A 16,731-nucleotide genomic window follows, 5' to 3' on the forward strand; every position below is an offset into this window, starting at 1 on the left:
CAGCAAAGAAGCACTGGCACCTTCCTCCCAGCTCATTGAAAGGTTGAGTCATCTTCTGATTTCCCTTTCTGCTGCAGGACTCTTATTACAGACCCTTGGCTTGGCATCCCCCCATCAGCCTGTCAGTGCCAGATGTGACACTTCAGCATTTCACTGGGGCTTTGCACAGTTGGTGGTGGGTTTTCTGCAACATCTGCAGCCATGCCTGGATGATGAGCACCATTAGAACAGCCTGTGTCTTCCCTCTGCTTGTTCATATCCCCTTGTACCAATAAATGATGACCACGAAGGTAAAAACCAGAGCAAGAGAAGCCAATCCTTGGGAATACTTTTATTCTCAGCAGCACAACAGGAAACTCACATCTCTGCACCTTTCTCCAGCCTATAGACTTGGCGTGCTGTGTTCACATCCTACAACCTCTAAAATATTGCTCCCTCTCCCCCAAAGTAAGCTATAGGGGTCAAGCCCTAGGCTCTGCTCCCTCTGCTCAGGTTGGTTATGTATTTATTATTAAACAGCTATTGATAATAAGCAGAATGCTTTATTGCAGCTGCTGTGAGCCGTGGCAAGTGGGTTAGAGAGTCATGCGCTTCTTGCTTGCTTTTTGGCCTCAGGACACTCATGTTCTTGTTTATACAATAGCTCTGCTCAGAGAGCAAGAATAAAAAGTATGTTGTTTTCCCCCCTTACCAGATTGCTGTTTAGCATCATGCTACATCTCTCTCATGGGAAATACAGGTTAGAGACTCACAGGTTGGGGAGGGGATTGAATCCAGATGTTATGTTTTCTGGGCAAGTGTTTGAAATATTTGGTTATTATACAAAAAGGGCAGCAGCTCTTCCAGCGCAGGGGTAATAGATGGGCTTTCAGCCTCCTGTGATGATGCTCACTGAAGTGGGTTTGCTGATGTTAAATGCCAGTGCCAGGGATCAGGAGGAACCCGAGGTACTGGGTTTTCAGGAATCCTTTCTACTTTGGGCCAGTGCTATGGAGAGGACCTTTCATAACTGGACACAATCACCCCAAAGTGGTTGTCCCACATCAGGGCATTGTCCCACCAGCGGGCAAATAACGTTATTCCTTTTGCATGAAAATGTGGGAAGAGAAATGTAAGTTATTAAAATGAGGTTTTCCATTACAAGAATGACTTGTAAGTTCATTTAAGCATTCATCCTAAAGATGCAGTTTGTTGGTAGGGTGGCCAGGAGGGATGTTTGCATCCTTTCAGAGGGAATGGACTCCAAGTAAGTGTCTTGGCCCCCCATAACGCCCTTGGAAACCTGGGGAAAAGCCTGTTGTGTCCTGGATTCTGCCCTCCCAGTGCAGTCATATGTAAAAGCACCAGTTCACACAAGGGAGGAAGGGATTTTGAGGAATAGCTTCACCTTGTGTGGGCTCTGGGAAATCTTGTTCAGCATCAGAGAGCAGATTCTTTAAGGCATGAGGGTGCATGTCCTTAAAGCATGGCTAGCGCTGGTGTCAGGCTTTGTGGTTAATTTTGTGTGTGCTTGTTATTGCTTGGTAAGAAGTGCTGGGTGAGTATTTTGACTCATTTCTGTACTTGGTCTGATCATAGAAAAATAAGCAGGAAGTGTAAAGTCTACAGTGGAATTTTGCCTCGGTGTGGTTAAGCCATCCCAGCCCAGCTTAGCTCAGCTTTGTCACTCCCAGCAAAGAAAACACCGTATCTGCATGAGTACCTGGTCCTTCACGCTCATCCCCATCCACTCAACATGTCCAGCACCCCATGAACATTTTGCTCACAGCCCTTTCCCCAGTCACAGGCGCATTGGGAAACTGGAGGTTTACAGGAATTCCTTCTCCTCTGCAAGCAATGAACCGCTGGCATTGTGTGTCCCTTTTCCTTCCCTTCACACTAGCTCACATCTGTTCTTACTCATGTGTGACCAAAAAAGACTACCTGAGTGCTGGGGGGAAGGAGAGAGTTCAAAGGCAGCAGCAGATGCCCGAAGCCGTGGCTCTCATGCTGGAGCAGTTCCGGAAAACACAGCTCGAGGATCAGCCTGCTCCCCACCGGGGTCCTGTGAGGGGGCTGCTAGGGGCAGATGTGTGGTACACGGTGCCAGCTGTCACCAGCCACTGCACAGCCTCAGCCCGTGGCACTGAGGGTGCAAATGCACCAGGATCCCTGCAAGCTCCAAGGAACAGAGCCAACGGAGCAGGGAGCAAATCCCCAAGTAAAATCCCGCAAGGAGACCAAAGCTGGGGGAAAAAAAATAAGAAAGTTGGCATTGGATAAAGGGTATTTAATGCTAAAAGTGCTCAGGTGAGAAAGGTTTCTTAGAATGGATTTTTACCCTTTACAGATAATGTTTTAGAACGTGGGGATCAAACACAACGGGCTCCCTGTGTCTGGTTGGCTGAGGTTACATCAAGCTCTTTACGGTCATTTTGCCAGGGCCAAGAAAACATATAGTTACACAAATCACTTTCAGTTTTATTCCATTTTGACGTTTCAGGGTCTCCAGCAACTTGGCATCACTGAGGAGCCAGCCATTCTTGGAAATATTTATGTTTTCAAAGCGTGTTTTGAATTACAAATATTTGCATGCTCACAACACATAATTTTGGGGCCACATCTGACCAGGAACATTCCTCTGTGCAAGTGCCAAGCAGGATTTTTGGCCTAGGGCAGCCTCCTGTGGGTACATTCCAAGTATGAGGATGCTCGCGGTCCACAAACAAGCGCAAAGGGCAGAAGCTTTATCGGTTCTGCTGCTCCCGTGGGGCTGTTGGCTTATCAGGAGAGCAAAATCTCTGTCGCAAGAGGCGGTGTGGCAACCTCCTGCTGCTCTGGGGCGGTCCCTGTGGGAAGGAGTCTATAGGTGCTGACCTACATTTAAGTTAAGAACAAGAGCGGAGCTGTGCCAATGACTTGCAGTGGCACCGGAGCTGCTCCTGGGACGGCACAAGGAGCCCGAAGGTATTTTCGCTCGACTCCAGGTCTGCCACCATCGCGTTGTATGACTTCACTCCTGGTGAGAGGTGCCAGACTGACATTCAAAACGTGGGAAACATCCTCCCCTCACTTCGTAGTAATTTTCCCTTTCTTTGTGCTGATGAAGTACAATGGGGCGTTTAAATCTGATTTGATAACATTCTGCATCTACACAGACCACGGTCTGACCCGCAGCAGACACTTTGTTCTGACTACAGCGATGTGATAGCTCCTATCTGATGAGTTTCTGTCTTCCACCCGGCATGCCGGCTGCAGTCTGGCACAATATGGGCTCCCTCCAGTGGTCAAGGGGCTCCTGGTGCCGCTTGCCCGGGAGCTGCCAGGATGGCTTTGGCTCACAAATCCCGACAGAGATCATATTGGGATTGTCCTTTCCTTATCCCCCCCATCTCCTGCTGTGTGTGTCATCCTCCTTGCGGCAGTGAACGCCCTGCTCTGTAACCCACATAAAGATCCAGGCTGTAGATTTCCTTGCATTTCCCAAAACGTTCACTGCAGGAGAGGAGAGAGAACCAGAAGGGATCTGCTGAGAGACCTAGGCACAAAGATTTTTAGCGAAAATGACTCGGTTTTGTTTGCATTCCACTCTTGCCATAGTGTTTTGAGAACAGATCCTGAGTTTCTGCTCAAACCTGCAAATAGTTAATGTGGTTTGGGGGGGGGTGAACCAGGAGCCTCCTCCTGGAACGTGTCTCCCTGCTCCCTGGTGAACTGCTCCACAGTTCCGAGCGGCTCCCTGGTTCGGTTCCCCACGAGTTCATTTACGACATCTCACTTGCCAGTATTGTTTGTCCGCACTGGGGTAGGGACCCATGGCCCCACCGGTGGCTGGGGCCACCCTGGGCCCGGGCGCTGGTAGTGGGATCCAGGACTGTGTCCTCGAGGGCTGCGTGTACCTGTGCGTGCACGTCCAGCCTAAACCAAGTGTGCAGTGTGATGTGTACCTGTGCACGCATGTGCCTGTGTACGTGTGTATGTGCATAGGGGTGCCTGTGCATGGATGTGTATGTGCATAGGGGTGCCTGTGTACGTGTGTATGTGCATAGGGGTGCCTGTGCATGGATGTGTATGTGCATATGGGTGCCTGTGCATGGGTATGTGCATATGGGTGCCTGTGCATGGATGTGTATGTGCATATGGGTGCCTGTGCATGGATGTGTATGTGCATATGGGTGCCTGTGTACGTGTGTATGTGCATAGGGGTGCCTGTGCATGGATGTGTATGTGCATATGGGTGCCTGTGCATGGTGTATGTGCATATGGGTGCCTGTGTACGTGTGTATGTGCATATGGGTGCCTGTGCATGGATGTGTATGTGCATATGGGTGCCTGTGTACGTGTGTATGTGCATATGGGTGCCTGTGCATGGATGTGTATGTGCATATGGGTGCCTGTGTACGTGTGTATGTGCATATGGGTGCCTGTGCATGGATGTGTATGTGCATATGGGTGCCTGTGTACGTGTGTATGTGCATATGGGTGCCTGTGTATGTGTGTATGTGCACATGGGTGCCTGTGCATGGATGTGTATGTGCATATGGGTGCCTGTGTACGTATGTGCATATGGGTGCCTGTTCATGGATGTATATGTGCATATGGGTGCCTGTGTACGTGTGTATGTGCATATGGGTGCCTGTGCATGGATGTGTATGTGCATATGGGTGCCTGTGCATGGATGTGTATGTGCATATGGGTGCCTGTGCATGGATGTGTATGTGCATATGGGTGCCTATGTATGTGTGTATGTGCATATGGGTGCCTGTGCATGGGTGTGTATGTGCATATGGGTGCCTGTGCATGGATATGCCTGTGCATATGGGTGTGTGCGTGTGCGTGTGCATGTGCATATGTGTGTGTGTGTGTGCCTGTGTGTGCATATGGGTGTGTGTGCCTGTGCATATGCTTGTGTGTGTGCATGTGCATATGTCCCTGTGCGTGTGCCTGCATGGGTATGCATCTGTGCACATATGTGCACACGCGTGCCTGTGCATGCATGTCTGTGCGTGTGTTGCACGTATGTGTCCAATGTGTGTGTCTGTGTATGCACACGTGGAACGTGTTCGCGCACAGCGTACATGAACACATGCTTGTGCATGCATGTGCACGTGCACATGTATGTGCACAGTACTCAGACACACGCAGCCTGCGTCCCCAGTACGTGCTCGGGTACCCACAAACCCGACAGGATTATTTCCACGGGCCCGGGGGCACCTTTGGGGTGCAGTGGGGCCCTGTTTCCGCCCTCCTTCCCGACGGGGTTTCGCAGCGCGGTGCTGGCTCACGGCTCGCACTGGGGGTGTCAGTGCCCGAACACCCGCTCCTCTGTGCTCTGTGTCCGTGTCCCCCCCCCCCAAAACCCCGCACCCCGCGGGGAGGAAGGGGGGGGGGGCGGCGCGCGCGGTGGCGGGAAGAGCTCGCGCCGCAGCGGCAAAAGGGGGGGGGGGGGGGGGGGGGGCGGGGCCGGGCGCGCGGCCTCGGCGCTGTTTGGCTGCGGCCGCAGCGCTCATTTGCATGTGGCGGGGAACTCCCCTGTCACGTGGCCCCGCGCGGGAGGGGTGGTGAGGGGCGCAGACTTCCTGTTTGAGGTCAGCGCGCGGAGGGGAGGGGAGGGGGGAGCGCGGCGGCGCCTGCCCGCGGTCTCGCGCTGCCTGGCGGGGCTCTGTCAGTCAGCAACAAAATGGCCGCGGCGGCAGCAGCAGCAGCAGCTCTGCTCCTGAGGACGGCGGCGGCGGCCCTGGCGGTGGCGGCAGCGGCAGCGGCGGCGGCGCGAAGGAGCGGGGGACCGGCCCGGCAGCACTGAGCCCGGCACCGCCTGCCTGCGAGCGGACGAGGCGAGAGTGAGCGGGAGCGACGGAGAGAGGCGCTGCGGACCCCCCCCTCACCTCAGCCTCCGCCAGCGAGCCCGGCTGACTGACGGACTGCCTGCCTGCCTGCCCGACCGGCTCTGCCCGCGGCGCTGCTGCAGCCCCTGGGGAGACGCTGCCGCCTCGGCCCCCAGCTTCGCTCCTCGCCTCCCCCTGGGGGTACCGGCGTCCCTGCCCCACGGCGAGGGGCTCTGCTGCTGCAGCCTCCTGCCGCCCGGATCCCTGCGGAGGAGACGGAGCGAGCCCGCGGGATCTCCCTCCTCCTGCCCGCTGCTCCCCTGTGCGAGCGAGGCAGACAAACTGCTGGGCTTCCCCGCTCTCCCCCCCCTCCCCCGGCGCGTCCCCTCAACCCTCCCTCCCTGAAAGACTTTGCTGGATCCTCCTCCCCGGATCCCCTCCCCGCGCCCGCTCCTTCCTGCCAGAGCGGCTGCGGAATCCTCCTCCCGCCCAGGGGCTGGTGGGTCGCTTCGGGCTCCCCGCCATAGGAGCGCGGATCCTCCTCCCCGAGAGACTGCCGCGGGCCCTGCGCCCCACGACCGACCCCGAGCCAGACCCGGCGGGACGCCCCTGCCCCGAGCCTATGTGAGACTCCGGATCCCTCGTGGCTCCGTGCTGGGATTTTTTAGTTTCTTTTTTTTCCCCTTTTTGTTTTTTCCTTTGAGGGGAGATCCGTCTTAAAACTCTCTTCTGGATCCCGGTTTCTCTTTTTAATTTGCACTTTTGAAACCCCCTCAGATGCTCCTCCATGTGGACTGAGAACCCATCAAGACACACACACGAGAACTCATCCCGATCAACTCCAAATCCTGGCTTTCGTGGGTTTTGCTGCAACACGTAAAAACAAACTTGTATTTAAGACACACTCGTGCAAAAATTTAGCTGGGGACTTGAACGTGTATTTTTGTCTTGGTTTCTTGGTCTTATTTTTATTTTTCCTTTTTTTTGCTTCACTGGAAATCAAAAGCTTGATTTGGAATTGGACCTGCTTTTGCTGCACTTCTTCTCTGGGCTGGATAACACTGAAGCTCTTTGCTTTTCTACTTGGATAGCGTTTTCCTGTTGATCTGTTGTTTTTTTTTTCCCTTGTGTGTGACAAATTTTTAGTATTTTTTTTTTTGAGGGGGGTTAAACGACAGCAACAAAAAACAATATTTTTTTTTTGGCCGTGTGAGATTTTTTCGTATTCAGATTCGTGAAATTACGGGTACACTTACAAAAACAAAACTTAAAGCATTAGAATAAGAAAGGAACACGTCAGAAAGACCCCTACACGGTAGACAAAATACTTGTTTCCTTACAGCAAGACTGAATCGAAAGCTGCCAAAGAGCCCCATAAAGAAAAGACTAAAAGGTAAGAAGGGGGATAGGCTTTCTTTTAATCTGGGCATGGTAGAAGTCAGCAGTGGAAGGGGACCTGTTAAGGCAGCGTTTACCTCTTCCTTCCAAGTCTAACCCAGATTATTATTACTATTTTTTACTGTTAGTGAAATGGGTGGCACTCCAAAACATTAAAAAAAATCCATTGATTTTATTCCTTTTTTTTTCTTTTGTTTAAGCAACTTGCAGAAATGTTTTTCGCATATTAAAATGAATTAAGTATTTTTCTATGTACCTTTTCCCAGTTCAAACTGCTTCTGTGTGCAAAACAGCCAAGTGCCGTTCCTGAGGCTGTGGTGTGCGTTGGACAGTAAGACAGCTGCTCTTGCAGACATGAGAGCGTGCACTTGCTTTATAACTTAACGCGTCTGGAAATGACCCCGGTGGGAAAGATCCCAAGTCTGGAAAGTGGGAGGTTGTGGGTATGGTCAGCAGCGATGTGCTGGGCCAGCAGCTGAGGCTCCCGCCGTGGCCTTCGTGGCTGCTTTCTGGTGCAAGTTAACCACCTCCACATCCATTCTTCTTCCCCTCTCTCCTTCCCCCTGTAAGGAGACTGTGAGGATCTACTGGAATTTTCTCCTGAGCATTCAGAGGTCTTCGTCTGAACCTGAAATACCCAGTGGGGGAGAGAGTATTAAACGATTTGTGCTTTTAACTGGGAAGGAACTGGGGGGGGCTGAGCTGTTAACCTGAGAAATGTGGCAACGCTGCAAGTTTATTAATTGTTTGAATCTTCTTTGTTTGTATCACAAGTTTCTGTCAAAGGTTAATCTTATTAATACGTAATTAGTTGACGGTCCAATTACGGGATTTATCGAACTCAGTTGGTTTTTATTTCCCTCTTTCTCCATCCAGTCCAGTCTTACTTTGTGGCTGCCTTAGTTTCCGCTACAACTCGAGCGTTATCTGGGGGCAGACATTTATTGAGTTAATGTAACAGTTTAAATTTAGAAATAATCTGTAGTACGTCATACCCATGGCAGTTCCATACAGCTACATACGAGAGTGCAGAGATGGATCTGGTGAATTTAGGCTGATTTATAGACTGCGGTTGGCTCTAGACGTGAGGCCAGTGAAGGTAATAAGAACCCCACTAAACCCCGGTGTTGGGGGGCCGCTGCTGGGGCGGGGGGTGTTGCAGTGCTCGTTAGAGCTGAGGACAATGCCAGTGCAGAGCAGCAAGAGAACATCTGCACCGCTCCTGGGCAAGCCGTGCCTTTAGAATCTTGCCCTAATTACATACAGTGGGCAGGTTTTTTGGAGTCACCGACGCCTGAGAATAAAAATGCAGCTTCCGATCGGATATTACTTTATATTTATCGAAAGGAACACGCCGGTTCTCCCTGCTTCCCCCCGTGTTTCCCAGGGAAGTAGTAGGAGACTTGCAGTGGGTGCAGCCTGTGCTTAGCAAATCACATAGTTCTCCGTAATTGCGGTTCCTCAAATTCGGAAAGCCCTCGGATATCCAATGGGATTTGTGAACCCAAAATGGTGTGTGCTGGGCAGCCGGCCCCCCCCCCCCCCGGATGCGATGGTGTTTCTGCTCCGGCTTCTGGGGTTATTTCCACGACGTTAAAGTATCAAGGTCAGACTTTGTATACAGCTAGTAGGGAGAAACGGCTTTAGCCGGTGGGAGGCTTGTTCTTTAATTTGTGGGACTAATGATGTATTTGGGGGTGAGATCACGGAGGCTGTGTTATGCACGCGTGTTGGGTGCTGTGACTGTTGAGCCTGTAACTACAAGAAAACGACAATAAATCAACTCAATACCAACTTTTTTTAGTGGGCATGACTGTTTAAGGAGACTAACAGTAGGGAAATAATGCCTTGTGTCGCTTTGACCTTATCTTCAGAGGAGAACAGATCTGTTCTGACTCGAAGTTACCTGGCTGGCACACAGCCTGTATGATAAGATGGGATCAGCCCTGGCTGAGCGGGTGCTGCCACCATGAAAACTGCTGGATCCTGGAGCAGTTCAGGGCTTCCTTCAGGGCAAGAGTGATGCAGATTAATAGGGGCTGTATTTTAGGCAATATTCTGTGCTTTTGACTAAGCATTTCTCGTAATGAATAAACCAAGGCATATAATGTGTAATAGATCATATGTATTTTAACGTTTCTGTTCTCGTTGTGGATTCTCATACTGACAGATTTAAATACTGAAATGCATCAGGCCAGAAGCTGACTTGAACCTGATGGTGAACGATGCAAAGTCCATTTACGTGTGCAGCTTACATCTGTTGCAGTACATGGGTTATTTTGCAGTGAGGCTGTCGTTGGTGTGAGGTGTCCCACTTGCTGGCCGTGTACTTGTGGGGAGCCTCTGGCTGTGCTGTTGCTGTGCTAGCACAGAGTGTAGCCGAGTTTACTCTGGGATACTGCCCTTGGGTCTTGATGTTAAGAAGCATTTGGTAACTTCAGGGTTCACCCTTTTGACCTGGCATCTTTGCATTTTTCCAAATCTTATCACCTGTGCCTGGATGAAGCTTATCTATCTTACCTGCTATTGTGAAGCCTGCTGGAGCTTGCTGGGATGAGTGAAAAATCCAGCTCTTTGGCTTAGTTTCTTTTCTGGTTTATCTTTCCTATTAAAATATCTACGCTTTTTTTGACTTTTGTGATCTTTAGCTGATGCTTAAGGGAAAGAAGGCTTAGGTGTTTTTTGGGTTGGTTTTGTTTTGTTTTGTTTTTTTTTTTTTTTAAGAAGCTTTTTCAGACTTGGGAAAATAATAGGATGAAATTTCCTGAATATGAGAAATGGCATAATTGGACATAAGAGTACTTGGTTCAAGTTCTCAAAGCTCCCAAGTTCCATACTTTGCCTAGTTGGAGTAACAATAATGGGGTAATGTTAAAGGTTCTGTCAAGCAGAGGCTGTAGTCTCTTTGTGTCTTGAAGAAAACTGTTGCTGAATTACAACCTTATAGACAGTAGAGCTTTAAATTAGTCTAGAAATAAACCCTGTTGTTTTTCCGGCTTTCTTTCAGAAAGGCCAGGGAAGTTTATTCATGCCAAGGGGTTTGCAGCCTGCTGTTAACTCGGAGTGCCCCACACTTTCACGGTCCATCCAGTACGATGTAGACACATTTCCTCCTTCGTGTTAAGTTAGGTATTAAAAGCCCAGTGGCAGCGTTTACTTTCAGTTTTAGCTGTGCAGACTTAACCAGGGCTGGCGTATGTGGGAACGGGTAATACGTTAACTTAGCAGCTGGCCTTGCCGAGATAAACACGCGCCTTCCCCAGTGCTGTCATCTGGCCCCCTTCCAAACCAAGCTGGAGGAGGAGGAGGAGGTCGGGGTGGAGCCATCTCTTTGCTTCAGAAAAGAGAGGCTTTCATTTGGAAAGAATTGCTAGATAGCGCTGAAATGCACATTTAAAAATAAACTGGCCAAACCTTAAGTAAACAAGATAATCTCTGTTGATGACTTGCAGCTCAGTGCCTGTTCCTTTGCTGCCTTCCTTTGAAGGTGCAGCTGAAATGTGGCATGCAGATTGCTGCTTTGTTAAAAAAGAAAAAAAATCAGTGCTTTCTGTAAGACTTTGAACATGAGAAGTGCTGAAAAATTTATCATCTTTGGTTACAGTAGAGATGTGCAGCACAAAAGTGCTATTGTTTTAATTGTTTAAAATTCAGATTACAAGATAATGGTAATACCATTAGAAGGTTTCCCTTTGGCCTAGTAGCTGCAGGTAGGAGCCTGTCGATCCCTTAGTATTAAAGATGAATGATAAGGAAACCTCTTAAATGCCTGTGACGAGGCAGTCTAGCCAATTTAGGATCAGCTGATGCCTTCTAGTGATAATGTCTTGAGGTTTTCAGCTGTATTATGAAGATATCAGCCAGGGCAAATAGTATTTAGAAGAGCAGTATACGTTATTGAATGGGGAGATGATCTAGAAGTGACAGTAAATTGCATTACTAAGTGATCTATGTTCTGTGCACAGTCTCTTCACCAGTAAATGCTAGTGGTAAAATGAAACATGATTATTCTTAATGTATGAAAGCAGAGGAATCAAAGTATTATTTGATCTTCTTTTAGGAATCTGAGCTATTGATGAAAATTGTCTACCAAAAGCACAGCTTAGTTTTGCATCTTAATTACCAGATGCACTTCTGCTTATTTTATCATTACTTAAACATGATTAAGTTTATTTTGATTCCCATACACAGTTATAAGTGTTTTCTGAAGCTATTTGTGCAGCTTCCTACCTTGTTAATGTTTTAAAATCTGCTGCAGTAAAGAAAAATGTCTGAATTTGATCATCACAACAAACTGTTCTTGCACAGAATAGCTGCAGTGCTCTTTAAGCCTGTACCAAAGATTGTATCACTTTCAGAAAATGCTGAAGTACTTTAAAATATGCATCTGATTCTTTGTCTTTTTAAGAAATGTCACTTCTCCCGATAAAAAGGCTGCTTTCACTGAAGATAATCTGTAAAATAACCAGCTGTTCTCAAGTCTCATGGTTCAGGGTACTAAGCATCAAAATGTGAGTTAGTTTTGGTCTGAGCCCTGGGTGTGCATCAGCACTGTAATTTTTCAGTGTTGAGGTTTAGAATGTAGTTGGAATTCAACGTTAAAACATTAGAAGCTTTGATGGTAGTGAGGTCTGCTTTCTGGAGCTCTTCCCCGTGGGTTTCCAGCCAAGGATGGCTTGCAAGTGAGAACAGTTATCTGTGCTGCAGCAGTGATGTGTTATGGCTGGGTGCCCAGATTGTCTAGCTCTGCACTCAGCTTTATAGTTTGCCTTTGAGGGCTATGGAGGTGGAAGTCATTTGTAATAAACAGCTATATGCAGCTTGCTTTTTCACTGTTTTGAAATGTACAGCCATTTAAAAAATGGCAAACTAGATGCACATTTACTTAGATTTCAATCAGGAAAGGCTGTTTTAGAAGCTCTCTTATGAGAAATGTTAACAATTGCTTATTGCTTTGGATTAAAAATAGCTAATAGTTATCCCTTGGCTTTTGGGCTTTTATAGCAGGAAGCTCTGGATTGATGGAGATTGAGATTTTTTTTTTCATGTTTTTTATTTTTAATTTTTTTTTTAATTTCCAGTGGCATCCTTTGTGGTAATGAAGCCCCAGAGGAAAATATGTTTATAGGTCTCAAAATAGTTATCGTGCAGCTACCAGCTATAGGCTTATTTAGGAAAGATAACACCCACCCCCCTGGGTGGTGGAAGAAAACCACTCCCGGGGCTATGAAGTGCTCAGTGTGGCCCATGGGGGTTTTGTGGGGGTGAATCCATTCTTTTTTTATCCTTCCCACCTCCAAGCCCTCTCCATTCTCGTTAATGGGGTCTCCCCATGTTTTCCTATGATGGCTTTCTGAAGGGATAGTTGGTAGTGCCTTTGTTATGATCTTGGTCAAGAGCTATCTCCTAGGATGCCTTATCTGTTTTTTTCTTAGATGTGCTGTTTTCCTTCCTATTCCTTCCCCCCACACTTCTATGTGCTCCCTGCTTGAAGTTTCCAGCTTTCTTTCTCTCTTGCACTGTGGTGCAAGACTTCCTGATGAGAAGTGGAAGAGCTTTTTGTTTTGTTTGAGGGCTACAGAGCACTCACAGTGGCTTGGATACCAGTCTGGGTGGTCAGTGTGTACACATATCGATTGTTACTTCAAGCTGACTTCTGCCAAGTCTATTTTAAGCTCAGCCAGATCTGTTTTGTCAGTCTGCTTCCAGTCCTGCTCTGGACTCTCAAGTCTTCTAGTTCTTCAGAATTCCAAACCCTTTTCATGGCTGATAGAAACATCCTTGGATTCTGACAATGGAGATGCTTGTTTATAAACAGTAGCTGGTTACTAGTAAACAAGAGAATATCAGCGAGTGCTTAAACACAAACCATCTAGAAAAAAGACAGCAGTTCAGTGACAGTGCAAACACAAATTCAGCTGTACAGATGCATGATACACTGACTGCCATTTCACTGGATTGTCTTACAGGGTCATATAGAAGACCACAGAAGGTGGTCTTTGGCATTGCTTGTAATATTTTTGTTTGAACTCTATGTATGTTCATTATAGCCTTGAAGATACTTCATATGAAATGGGAAGTTAAAAACTTCACTACCACTGCAGGCACAGCCTGAAGGCCTGTGTGTAAATCAAGTAAGACTTTACGTGGTCTATTACCAAAGCCAGTCTGGAGTAGGGTTCTTCACTAACATTCTTTTCTATCTGTAGGTCTCAGTTTCCTCTTCTCTCAGTGTTTTTAATCAATTGCACAAGCTTACTTAACACAGGAGAATTGCTTCCAATAGTTGTTGTCTAGATTTTTTCCTACATTTTCAGCCTGGGAATGGATGCTCCACTTGCCAGTTTGCCACTTAACTCTCTGGCCGTATAACAAAAGATGTTACATCTCTGCAAATTTAATCATTCCGCTCTCTTCATAGTATTGTGGCATTAATGCTGTAAGCACAGAGTATTGTACCACCTTCTTCTTTTGTGCTGCTGCAAAATACTGCTGTTAGTTAAATATAACCTACTGGTATAAGAGTGCTGATCACATGTGTTTATAACACAACTCTTCATTTTCCTGTTTATGAAACTACAGAGTTTCTCTTTGCATAACATTAGCTGATGTATAGTATGAAGAGGTATATATTTATCTTTTTAAGCCTTTCAAAAATTAATGTGGAAAACGCATCATGTAAGGAAGGAAAAAAGCCTGATGGTAGCAATCTAAATGCTATTTAGTATTTTCTAGTATGAGCGTCATAAAACAGAGCTCTTTAATCCAGATGTGGAACTAGATTTGGTCTGTCATAGTAATAGAATTGCTGCTATTGAGGAGGAGAGTCTGTATCCATAGTATCGGTTCAGGTGAAAGATGCTATATAGGCATTACTGGGCTCGGTGAATGTGTCATTTTTTTACTGTTTCTGCTCTCCTCATGAAACTCTTAAAAGTCCTTCACTTCTAAAAAGGGCAATCCAAGTTAAGCAAGTCTCAGAGGGCACCAGCAGTACATGATGTAGTGATGTCAGTCTCTGTACTGTGATGCCACACTTAATGTGTGATGTTTGAATAAAGCAATAGTTGTGTTACTGGATGGATGCTGACATACTGGCTTGCTTAAAAGAGGCCCTCAACTTTTAAGTTTTTTCTTGCATTTATGAAGATGAAATGTTCTTCACAAATTTCTAGGTCAAATACTGCAGTGACCACAACTCTCCCTTCACTCCCCCCCCCAGTGCTTTTGAAGCAAATAACCCAGACTGATGGATGTCATCTGTTTTAGCTGGGTGATGCTGAAACTCTCAATAGTGCAACTGTACTGGAATTGTGGCTCCCTTCCCCCCAGCCCAGTCCATCTACCAGTATCCAGACAAGCAAGCACTAGTCTTTCTGGAATTCTGTCTGCATGTTACTGATCACATAACAGACTTGGAGACCTTTTGGATATATTTCTGAGAATATTTGCTCCCCTGGGCGTTTCATGGACTAACTGAAGGCATAAAATAGTTATTACTAAGATCATAATTGACCATAAATTGATTTCCAAAGTGGTATTTACTGCAACTGGTTTTCCTGTCTCGGAAGATCATTTATGGCTATTTCCATTCCCCATCTCTCCCCCCACCTTGTCTTCTCCTCATGAAGATGCTGTTCATTTGCTAAGTTGAGAAGTGGATGATGGCCCATTCTGTGGGGGCTCTGTTCTAATTTATTATTGGCATCCAGATGCTTTTACTATTGAAAATAAAGTGGAGGAACAGAGAACTTTGAAACTTGATTAACTTGATGGAAATCAGGATTATATTTTCAGCAGTGCAGTTCTTTTAGATTCAGGGAAATTTGTAGAGGGAAAAGTTCTAGTTTGGACCTTGCTGTTTCCTTCATCTGCAATGATAGAATGGCTTTTTCTGAATTTTGGGGATTCCATTGTAAGCCTAGTGATAGGTACAAAGTAATGTAAAAGTTCTTACCTCACTTGAGGTACGTTGCTATATTGATTTTCAAAACAGCATTGCAGCTGAAGATGCACTAAATGGCTTCAAAAGGTGTTTAAGTTGAATGATGGTGGGCAGCATTTTGGTTTCTGTAGTTAAGCACTAAGAAAATATAAGAAGTGTTTAAAACAATGGAGTAGAATTTCTTCATTTGTGTTTAAACTTTAACGTATTCATAGTGCACAACTTTTAGTACAGTTTAATAGTATGTTTTGTCTTCCTTGACTCAGATCAAATCTGGTGTTAACCTCCTGCAGAGAATTCCAGGACCCCTGACATTTTATTGTGACTCTTGATTAGCTCACCAGGGTTCCTGCTAAGAATTCTTCTTTCATTCATTTGATAAATTGAATTCCCTATTCACAGTGCCTTTAAATAGAATGGTATTTGGAAAACTTGAAGACAACAACTTGAATGCTCAATGAGCTCACCAAGCAAACGTAAAAATGCAGGAGGAGGAAATTACGGGTTTGTGTATTCTGAAGTCTTTTAGAAGAATAAATGTTTTACAAGAACAGAAGTCTCCATCTTCGTATTACCCTTAAATTTATCTCCCTTCTGGTTTCTACAACAAGGAGTTCTGTTGATATCTGTTTTCCCTTTTTCATCTTACCTTGCCTTGTTATGTCAGGAGCTGTGCATCCACCTAAATTAAGTCTGTGCCTGGGAGCAAGAATAATCAGGTGGTTTACACCCATAGTGTGGGGCATCAGCTCTCCACTGCAGCCTGTGTGCAGTGTGGAGAGCATCTTGTTCTTTACACCCAGTGTACCCTAGACTAGCTTACGCACACCTTGTATAGCTGCCTTATGCCATTTATGTTCTTTCACCGTGTACCCCTTCCTGTTGCTGCTAACAGGGCTTGTGGTGTGGAGTATGTTCTGAGCTCTGCAGTATGAAGGAATAGGGTCATTATTTTTCTAATTCTAAATATTGAGACACATCTTCCCTATGAGAGCACTGTCCTTTTACTCCCCAATCCAGGTCTCTGTCCATGAGCCTCCTGGAGTTGAGGTTTGCAACAGTGTCACACATCTCCCCTGGTGCGTTCTGAGTGACACCCAGGGATCTCTGCAAGGAGATGGCAGAGGCCCCTTCGCTGTATGGGATACCTTAGTGAGAGTAAGGGAAGTGCAGATGCATTTTTCTACTGTGCCTGTGGCAGGAGCTCTACCTAAACAAGAATTGTTTCCTCCACACCTCACCTTCAAGGGCCTTTTTAATCCCACTGGAGCCACTACTGTAAGCTGCTGCCTTTTGTTGAAGATGCATTGGCACCACCCTTTTCCCCAAAATAAGTATCATAAACCTCAGCTTCATAAGCATATTTGTCTTCAGAACACATGCTGTTGCCTACTTTTTTTGATCCTGTAGGTTGTGTCTTCTACCTTGACATGTGTGACAGTACCAGCCTGGTTTTCAGCTCCTGCAGTGAGTTGTATGTGCTTTCACCTGCTGGTAGCAAAGGGACTGGGCTCAGAAGAAGTTGAGTACTGGTATGTGACTGTGATGGTGTCCTGGTGAGCAGGAAGGAAGGAATAGGGTGTT

General features: G+C 46.7%; 1 protein-coding gene across 11 annotated transcripts in view; it reads left to right on the top strand.

Moving 5' to 3' along the window:
* Positions 1 to 16,731, top strand: part of TNRC6C (trinucleotide repeat containing adaptor 6C) — a 322,096-nt gene that overhangs the window by 213,993 nt on the left and 91,372 nt on the right. Inside the window, exon 1 of one of the 11 annotated variants that reach the window (XM_062639900.1) lies at positions 6,965 to 7,197. The exons of the other annotated variants lie outside the window; for them this stretch is intronic. The gene's annotated coding sequence lies outside the window, so the exon portion shown is untranslated. Of the gene's footprint in view, positions 1 to 6,964; positions 7,198 to 16,731 lie in introns of those variants that run through there. 11 annotated transcript variants of the gene reach the window in all.

This window comes from Pezoporus occidentalis, unplaced genomic scaffold (assembly GCF_034315485.1).
Source record: "Pezoporus occidentalis ecotype Australia unplaced genomic scaffold, CSIRO_AGI_Poc_V1 ctg62, whole genome shotgun sequence".
In the NCBI taxonomy this organism is placed as follows: domain Eukaryota; kingdom Metazoa; phylum Chordata; class Aves; order Psittaciformes; family Psittacidae; genus Pezoporus; species Pezoporus occidentalis.